Genomic DNA, 10,975 nt, shown 5'->3' on the forward strand with positions numbered 1-10,975 from the left:
TGAATGGGGTCAAAGGTTGCTATTAACCCAAGGCTCATGGGGGAAAGATATTCTTTGTGACCTGGCAGGAATTATTACCAAGGGCAGACGAGGCCAGCAAGTTCACATGGCTAATGAAGACAGGGTCACAAGTTTGAGGCCCCCTAGAGACTAGTTATCTGCAGGCAGAGGGAAAATCTGCTTCACAACCATATCACATGCCCTAATGCTGGGCAGCCGTCTTGCAGATTCATGCATTCCTCCTGGACCATCTTGTCCAGGAGGGGAAGGTGTAGGACGGATGCCTTTGCTGAAACCCCTTATCAAAGGAAAACAACCAAATATTTGTTTACATTTGATTAGGACATGCTGCTGGTGTTGGTGATGATGATTATAGTAGCATTTATTGAGTAGTTACTCTGTGACAGGTGGTATGCTAAGCTCTTTACATGAATTTTTTCACTTGATCTTTACATGCATGTACAATCATGCCACCTTACAAATGAGAAAACTGAAGTTAACAAAATTACTTCACATCCACTCTCTTATCCATGTCATCTAGTTGAATTGATGGCAGCCTTGCAAGGTAGAATTTATTCTCTTTCTTTTACAGATGGGAAAACTGAAGGTGGAAGAGATTTGTTGATTTACCAAAAATCACACATTTGGGAAGGAGCAGAGCCTCCTACCAGATCCCGGTATTCCAAAAGTCAGTTCCATTCTCTTAGCTAGGACAAAACAGAGACCGTTTTTTCTTGATAAGCAGATTAATAACATGGTCTTTACACATGAAGTGTGATGAGTTCAAGACCAAGGAAAGCAAGGCTGACCGTTGCAAAGAATTGCCATCTAAGAGGTGACCCAACCCAAACCCAGGGGTTTCAAGGCTGATGAGGGGGCACAATGAGATACAAAAGGAGAGACCAAAGGGTCCTTCCTGCAAGCCCAGTTCTGCCACTTACTGTGTGCGCTGGGCAAGTTACTTGACATCTCTAGGCCACTAGGCACTGTTCTAAATGTTTTAAACGCATCAACTGATTTAGTCCTCATACTACCATTTGAAGTGATCATTAGTTAACCTCATTTTATGAATGAGATAACTGAAAAACAAAGAGACCAAGCAGCTTATCCAAGATACCCAACTAAAACGAGGCACAATTGGGATTTCGATCCAGGTAGTCCAGTTATAGTGCCTGTTCTCTGAAGAGTCACAGCATGCTACTAGAAATAATAATAAAAGGGCCTGGCATGATGGCACACATCCATAGTACCAGCTACTTGGGAGCCTGAGGCACAAGGATCACCTGAGCCCAGGAGTTTGAGGCCTGCCTGGGCACCATAGCAAGATCCTATCTCAAAAAATAAACATCTTAATTAATTAAGAATAATAATAACAATAATAATAATACCTAGTTCATAGGCTTTGGGGGATAGAATGCATACAAAATGCATAGCAAAGTGTCTAACATGTAGTACTTATTCAATACATGGCATATTTTATCATTGAATACATTTCTACCTTAGGAGTTTTATTTTTCAATAGGTATACAGGAATATCATGATTAGCAGCAGTTAGATGATACAGACTGATGGATGGTCCAGGATAGTCTAAGACTTGAAATTAAACATTTCATGCATGGGCCAAGCTACAATTCCCAGAAAAGCATCTAACTCAGCAGGCCAGTTCTGGTGCTAGGCCTATTTCCTAATGATGGGTTCTAGTTCAGGGTTACCAGCAGTCACAGGAATACAAAGCAGCAAGAAAACAGGGGCAAGTTGTACTCTACACAAGTCTATATCTAGGAGGTCCATCATCAGCCACCAAGACCCGAATCATTGGGCTGCAGCTCCAGGACAAGGCTATAAATCCTGGAGAGGAAGATCCCATGAGGGCAAGGCAGGTCTGGGAAGTAGATATGTTATGAAAACAAGGGCTTGGGCACAGAGACTAAGGGAGAGATAGGTGGCTGGGATCAAGATAAAGTTTATCCCAGTTACCAGATAACTGGACAGATGATAAATATTAGACAGGCAACCCAAGTGAGACCTGAAATTAAATTTCATTTTACCCATCTAGAGTTTCTTAAAACTCTCCTGCCTTGGGGCAGCAGGGAGGCTCAGAGCTTGGCATGAGGTGAGACAGACGAGGCTGAGAGGTTCCAGCTGGCAGTGAAGAGCTCACCAAGGCTGGGATCCAGGCAGGGTCCAACACATTCAGACTGAAGCTGGATGAGCAACTGTCAGGGATGTCGGGGTGAGGAGGCTGGCCTCTGGTAAACGGTTGGATCAGTGATCTTTGCTATGCCTTTAACTCTGCAATCCCTCGAATGCAACAGACTCACGCACTTTTGCTCCTCACTCCTCCCTGGATCCTCATGAGCTCACTATGGACTAAACAGAGACTTGCTAGAACTGCTTTACATGATAGCACTTTTGTTCCAAATGTGGAGACAGCACAATGCTCCAAGAGCTGAACCTGACAGAGATGTCTCTGAGAACAATCTCCCTACAACAGCAAAGCCATCCTGAAACCTACAACTTCACAGCTGTGTGTCTGTTTTCAAAGGTGATGTGACTGGCCGTGGGGAGGCAGGAGCCCCAAGAATGGTGCTGAGGCTCTCAAGGAGCAAGGAAGGGACAGTCCCAGCCATCAATGGAGCCTTGTGGCCTCAGTGGAAAGGGAGGAACGCCCTGTCTCAGGAATGCAACCTCCAGAGTGCAGAAGACAGCCACGCTTTGCCATTATGAAACCCCAAACACTCTGGGTGTGGTGAGACTTTTAAAAGCCTATTCTGCTGTCACTGAGGAGCCTTGGAAATGTGGACAGCATACCTCCCAAGGCCATTAAATACCCAGACAGCTCCGGACAGAGACAAGAACAAGGATCCAATGAGCTTGAGGCAGAGTGTCTCAAAGAAATAAACATGCGGTGAAGGTATTTCCATAGCCAGTAAATACTGTCTTTCAGGGGGTTCAGAAGGAGACCAAACAGCCTGCCCCCACCATCGCCCAATAAAAGAGTGACACTGTGTAACTAAGGAGTGAGCGGCCAGGCACAGAAGCCAGAGTTCCCAACCACCCTTTAATTTATAGGCCATAAATGATGGAGTCCATGATCTATTGCCCCTGACTCAGGGGGGATTTATTCTGACTAAGAGCACACACAGAGCCCACTGATATAACTAATGGCCTCGGGTGGAAAAAGGTCGGGCTCTCACTAAATGCTAAGTAAAGATGTTTGGAGCAGACAGTTATAATACTGAGAGATGATTCCAAACATCACATGAAGCAGCAAACACTACTCATCTCAGCTGAGGTCAAGCTGCAGGGGAGAAAAACCCGGGATGCTGCAGACAGGGAGTGACAGCCTAAAGCAATTGGCAACAGAGCTTCATCTCTCACAACCCTTCCATTTTACGTCTTTTCAAGTGTGCCTCTTACCCGAGCTTTCACCCATCAAAGCCCACTCTCAGGTAAAGGTTGGATCCACTCCTTCACACTGAGCTGCCAGTGCTGGGAGGGCCTAAACCTCATCTGTCCCATGATTATTGCCGCTCCAGAGATAGTTCAGTGCCCATCACAGAATGTGGGCTTAATAAATCTTTATTCAATGAGTAAAAAGACAGAAATAGTCTGTTTTTATTAATTCACTCATTCATTCATTCCTCCATCCATCCATTCATCCAACCAGTGTTTCTCAAAGGGAACTTGTTACAAAGAGAGAGCTTCTTTCATGACCAGTGCCTGGGAGGCAAAAGAGACTTTAATAATGTTTTATTTTCACTGTGTATCTTATTGTTGTCATCTATCTATAGCAAGTGATACTGATTTTCCATTTATGGTAGTGATTTCAAGTTTCATTTTGTCCAAATTTCTTCCTCCAAAATAAGAAGTTGATTTAAATTTAAAAACTTCAGTAAATAAACACACAGATTTTATAATTACATGGCCAAAATCCTCTAAAATGAAGACATTCTCAGATGAAAGATGGCTAAGAGGATTTGTCACCAGCAGACCTGCTTGAAAAAAATTGCCAAAGGAAGTTCTTCAGGCTGAAGAGGAATTATATCAAAAGGAATAAAACTTTGGAATTAAAAGAAGAGTGGCATAAATGTAAATAACTTGATAAATATAGAGATGATTTTTCTTCTCTTAAATTCTTAAAAATATGTACAACGATTGAAAGCAAAAATTCTAACATTGTCTGGGAGGTCTCCAATGTAATAGACATAATATACATGTCAATTATAATACCAAGGGTAAGGTTAAAATGACCTGAATGATGGTAAGGCGTCTATGCTTTACCTGAAGTGATAACATATTAACTCTAAATAGAATGTGAACATTTAGGTGTGTATATTGTAATGCTCAGAGAAACCACTAAAATAATATAAATATTATGACACAGGGTCATAAACAGTGTCTCTTCCCCAACCTAGATGTGAAAGCCTTATGATTTTCTGGGCAGTAGACAGAATACTCAGAGGGTCTTCTTAACTCAGTAGTGGAAAATAATCAGTCCTAGACTAAACACTGTTCTGGCCCAGCCTATAAAAAAGACATAAAAGCAACACTCCAAAAAATCTGTTTCCAAGTAACTTAACTGTGTCCCAGAACAAGACTCTGTAATATAGGAACACAAAAATATCCAGCATCAAACAGGGTAATTAGAGTCCCTAAATGAGAGTGATAGGAGACAGAAAAAAAAATATTTGGAGAAATATTTCTCTAAAATGTCCAAATTTGATGAAATCAGTAAACCCACAGAACAAGAACCTCAAAACCCTGAGTATAAGTAGTGAAAGAAAAACTATCAACCTAGAATTCTATGCCTACCTTAAATGAGTTTCAAAATCAAACTAAAATAAAGTCAAAACAAAAACTTTTACAGACATATGAAAACTAAACAAATTTATTCACCAGCAAAGCTGCATTACAAGAAATACAAAAAGACATCATCATTTAGGCAGAAGGAGTATGATATCAGATGGAAATGTGGATCTACGCAGTTGAATAAATACCCCTGGAAGTGGTAACTGCATGAGTAAACATATAAGATTTTTTATTATTTAAATATCTTTAAACAAACTAATCTGTTTAAGCAAAAATAATAACAATGTAGTACAGGTTTTATAATACATGTACAAGTAGAATATATGTCAAAAATATCATAAGGTTGTAAGGAGAAAAATAGATAATGCCATTGTAAGTTTTTTATACTGTACATGAAGTAGTATAATATTACTTGAACCTAAAGCAACTTCTAAAATAACAATACAAAGTTATAGCAAATAAGCCAACAAAGAAGATAAAAAGGAATTATTTGTTTAAAAAATTACTCATTCCGAAAGAAGGCAAGAAAACGGAAACAACATATGGGCAAATTTTTTAAAAAGTGGCAAGATGATAGACTTAAACATGCCATATCAAGAATCCCATTAAATGTAAGTGGTCTAAATATCCAAATTAAAAGGCAGAGATTTTCAGAATGTGGGAAAAAGCAAGACACAATCATATGCTTTCTACAAGAAATGTACTTTAAATATGAAGACACAAAGAATTAAAAATAAAAAGGTAAGAAAAGATATAATGTATTAATACCAATCAAAAGAAAGATGCATTTGGTATTTTATTCTCTTTGTAGCAATTGTGAATGGGAGTTCACTCATGATTTGGCTCTCTGTTTGTCTATTAGTGGTGTATAGGAATGCTTGTGATTTTTGCACACTGATTTTGTATCCTGATACTTTGCTGAAGTGGCTTATCAGCTTAAGGAGATTTTGGGCTGAGACAATGGGGTTTTCTAAATATACAATCATGTCATCTGCAAACAGAGACAACTTGACTTCCTCTCTTCCTATTTAAATACCCTTTATTTCTTTCTCTTGCCTGATTGCCCTGGTCACAACTTCCAATACTATGTTGAATAGGAGTGGTGAGAGAGGGCATCCTTGTCTTGTGCCAGTTTTCAAGGGAGTGCTTCCAGGTTTGCCTATTCATTATGACATCGGCTGTGGGTTGGCCATAAATAGCTCTTATTATTCTGAGATACATTCCATCAACACCAACTTTATTGAGAGTTTTTAGCATAAAGGTGTGTTGAATTTTATTGAAGGCCTTTTCTGCATCTATTGACATAATCATGTAGTTTTTGCCATTGGTTCTGTTTATGTGATGGATTACATTTATTGATTTGCATATGTTGAAGCAGGCTTGCATCCCAGGGATGAAGCTGACTTGATCATGGTGGATAAGCTTTTTGATGTGCTGCTGGATTCGGTTTGCCAGTATTTTATTAAGGATTTTTGCATTGATGTTCATCAGGGATATTCGCCTGAAATTTTTTGTTGTTGTTGTGTCTCTGCCAGGTTTTGGCATCAGAATGATGCTGGCCTCATAAAATGAGTTAAGGAGGAGCCCCTCTTTTTCTATTGTTTGGAATAGTTTCAGAAGGAATGGTACCAGCTCCTCTTTTACCTCTGGTAGAATTTGGCTGTGACTCCATCTGGTCCTGGGCTTCTTTTTTTTTTTTGATTGGTAGGCTATTAATTACTGCCTCAATTTCAGAACTTGTTATTGGTCTATTTAGGGATTGGACTTCTTCCTGGTTTAGTCTTGGGAGGGTGTATGTGTCTAGAAATTTATTCATTTCTTCTAGATTTTCTAGTTTATTTGTGTAGAGGTGTTCATAGTATTCTCTGATGGTAGTTTGTATTTCTGTGGGATCAGTGGTAATACCAGCTTACAAGGGATGTGAAGGAACTCTTCAAGGAGAACTACGAACTACTACTCAAGGAAATAAGACACAACACAAACAAATGGAAAAACATTCCATGCTCATGATAGGAAGAATTAATATCGTGAAAATGGCCACACTGCCCAAAGTGATTTATAGATTTGATGCTATGCCCCTCAAGCTACCATTGACTTTCCTCACAGAATTAGAAAAAAACTACTTTAAATTTCATATGGAACCAAAAAAGAGACCATATAGAAAAAACAATCCTAAGCAAAAAGAACAAAGCTGGAGGCATCATGCTACCTGACTTCAAACTACACTACAAGGCTACAGTAACCAAAACAGTATAGTACTGGTACCAAAATATACATATATATACCAGTGGAACAGAACAGAGGCCTCAGAAATAATGGCACACATCTGCAACAATCTGATCATTGACAAACCTGACAAAAATAAGCAATAGGGAAAGAATCCTCTATTTAATAAATGGTGTTGGGGAAACTGGCTAGCCACATGCAGAAAACTGAAACTGGACTCCTCCCTTACACCTTATACAAAAATTCACTCAAGATGGATTAAAAACTTAAATGTAAGACCTAAAACCATAAAAATCCTAGAAGAAAACATAGTCAATACTATTCAAGACATAGGCATGGGCAAAGACTTCATGACTAAAACACAAAAAGCGATGGCAAAAAAAGCCAAAATTGACAAATAGGATCTAATTAAACTAAAGAGCTTTTGCACAGCAAAAGAAACTATCAACAAAGTAATCAGGCAACCTACCAAATGGGAGAAAATTTTTGCAATCTATCCATCTGACAAAGGGCTAATATACAGAATCTACAAGGAATTTAAACAAATTTACAAGAAAAAAACAAACAACCCCATCAAAATTGGGCAAAGTATATGAACAGACACTTCTCAAAAGAAGACATTTATGCGGCCAACAAACATATGGAAAAAAGCTCATCATCTCATCACTAGTCATTAGAGAAATGCAAATCAAAACCACAATGAGATACTACCATCTCACACCAGGTAGAACGGTGATTATTAAAAAGTCAGGAAACAACAGATGCTGGAGAGGATGTGGAGAAATTGTAACGCTTTTACACTGTTGGTGGGAGTATAAATTAGTTCAACCATTGTGGAAGGCAGTGTGGAGGTTCCTCAAGGATCTAGAACCAGAAATACCATTTGACCCAGCAATCCCATTACTGGGTATATACCCAAAGGATTATAAATCATTCTGTGATAAAGACACATGCACACATATGTTTACTGCAGCACTATTCACAATAGCAAAGAGTTGGAATCAACCCAAATGCCCATCAACGATAGACTGGATAAAGAAAATGTGGCACTTATACACCATGGAAATACTATGCAGCCATAAAAAAGGATGAGTTCATGTCCTTTGCAGGGACATGGGTGAAGCTGGAAACCATCATTCTCAGCAAACTAACACAGGAACAGAAAACAAAACACCACATGTTCTCACTCATAAGTGGGAGCTGAACAATGAGAACACACAGACACAGGGAGGGGAGTATCACACACCGGGGCCTGTCAGGAGGTGGGGGGCTAGGGGAGGGACAGCATTAGTAGAAATACCTAATGTAGATGACGAGTTGATGGGTGCAGCAAACCACCATGGCATATGTATACCTATGTAACAAACCTGCATGTTCTGCAAATGTATCCCAGAGCTTAAAGTAAAATAATAACAAAAAAAATCTTGAAAAAGAAAGATGCATTTGGCTATATTAAATTCAGACGAAATGGACTTCAGAAGACACAATATTACCACAGATTATAATGTTCATTTCATAATAATAAGAGATCAATTCATCAAGAAAACATAAAAATTCTGAATGTTTATGTACCTAATAATAGAATTTCAAAATACATGAAGTAAAAACTGATAAAACCAAAAAGAGACGTAGAAAAATTGACAATTATGGTGTAAGATTTCAATATCACTAACTCAGTAATTAATCAAACAAATTGACAGAAGATTGGTAAGGAAACTGAAGACTTGATCAATACTATCAACTAACTTGACCAAATTAACATTTATAGAATCCACCACTCTATATAAGCATAATACACATTTTTTTCCAAGAGTACATGGAATACTTACGGAGGTAGATCACATTTTGGGCCACAAAATAACTCAATACATTTAAAAACGATTCAAGTGGCCAGGTACAGTGGCTCACACCTGTAATTCCAAAACTTTGGGAGGCTGAGGCAGGCAGATCACTTGAGGCCGGGAATTTGAGACAAGCCTGGCCAACATGGTGAAACCCCGTCTCTACTAAAAATACAAAGATTAGCCGGGTGTGGTGGTGTGCACCTGTAATTCCATCTACTCAGGAGGCTGAGGCACAAGAATCTCTTGAAATCAGGAGGCAGAGGTTGCAGTGAGCCAGTATCACTTCACTGCACTCCAGCCTGGGCAACAGAGCAAGACTCCATCTCTAAATAAATAAATAAGTAAATATCCAAGTCACATAACTACTCCAATAACAAGTGTTCTCATCCATAAATGGGAACAATATCTACCCTTTAGGAGTCCCCATGAAAAATTCGAAACAATATGTAAAAGAATATGAACAGAAAAGACACTCAATCATGTAACTATTATAATGTGCTCAAGGTAGCCAAGCTAGAAAGTAGACAGGATCCAGAGTAGAAGCCCTAGTCTGCCAAACATCAAAGCCAATACTTCCCAATATACAAATCAGATACCCTCACAGTGTTTTGGTGAGAAGAAATAGAATAGTGCTTGTGATCATCCTTTGTAGGCTAAAGACCACAAATTCACATGTAGCAAATAATTACTATTATTATCAACATTTGAGATTATGAATTTGAGTATGTACAATGTCCTGATATCAGGATGTATCAAAAAGTTTCTTTTTTTGTCTAAATTCTCATTTAATAGAGTATGTTTTAAAAGCCAATAACTTGATTGTCTCCTGAGTACTGTAATAAACATATACACGTTCAGATCCACATAAATATATCGTGTATGAATATACATTTAAGAATAATTCCACATGCCTAAAATATTAATGTTATTCTATCTGTATATATACACGTTTTATTACATATTACATGTTCATGCACCTGTGTACAAATACTATCTACATTTGCAATAATGTCAATATATATAGTCAATAACAGATTTGCGATAGTAATGTCAGCTTATACTTACATGTTAATTTATAGTTTCCAAAGCAATTTCATATACATCATCTCATTTGATGTTTCCAATTGTCCTACACTGTAGGTAGGCTAAAAATCATCACAACAAAGCTTAGTGGGAAAAGCATGCCTTCTAGAATCAGGAAGATTTGGTTTCAAATTCTAGCCAGGTCTGTTGCAGAAGCAGACTCAGAGATGTAGTGAAAATAAAATGGGATAAGTGCAGTGGGAAACTGAAATAGATACTGGGAAGCCCAACCTCAGGTGCACAAGATGGACAGGCAGAGAAGATGGGCTGGAAGAAGTTCTATCTGAACTGTCTTACAGAAATGACTGACATAAGAGTAATGGATCCCAGGGGATCAAGGCCCCACATGCAAAGGCACTGGGACAAGAAATCATTTTTGTTGGTTTCACTTTTTCTTCTTGAATCCTAAACCTGGGTCTTCCAATGGCCCATTTTTCTTACCTATTCACCATGTTCTCCCTTCATGATTTTACTGGCTACATCATTTTTAATTATTGCCTCCCACTTTAGAAATGGTCTCTCTGCATTGACTCAGTCCCAGATTTTCAGCTACTAGGTTAGATGCCCAGCTATCAATAGCAACTCAACATGTCTACAGTAGGTTTCACTCCCACCCCTTTGCCTTACTCCAAATCATTTTCCTGACTTCTTTGTTTCTGTTAAGAACAGACAGCACCATCTTTTTAATCATCTGGCTGAAGCTGGCAAATCCTACTGCCTTACTCTTCTCTCCTTCATCTACCACATCTTTTTGTAATTCTTCTCAAAAGCATCCCCAATTTTAATTATTTTACAACTGTTAGTGTTAAAGACTTGATACTGCTTAATATTCTAGTGTATTAGCCCAGGATCTTCTTGTGGAAATGGTAGAAATTCCAACTCAAATTACCTCTCATAAAGATAATAATTTGTGGGAAAATGTAACTGAAAATTAGACTTCAGACAGGGCTGGATCCAGGTCCTCATTACTACCAAATATCACTCTCCATATTACTGCTCTAGTTCTCTCT

The sequence above is a fragment of the Pan paniscus genome, chromosome 7 (genome assembly GCF_029289425.2).
Source record: "Pan paniscus chromosome 7, NHGRI_mPanPan1-v2.0_pri, whole genome shotgun sequence".
NCBI lineage: Eukaryota > Metazoa > Chordata > Mammalia > Primates > Hominidae > Pan > Pan paniscus.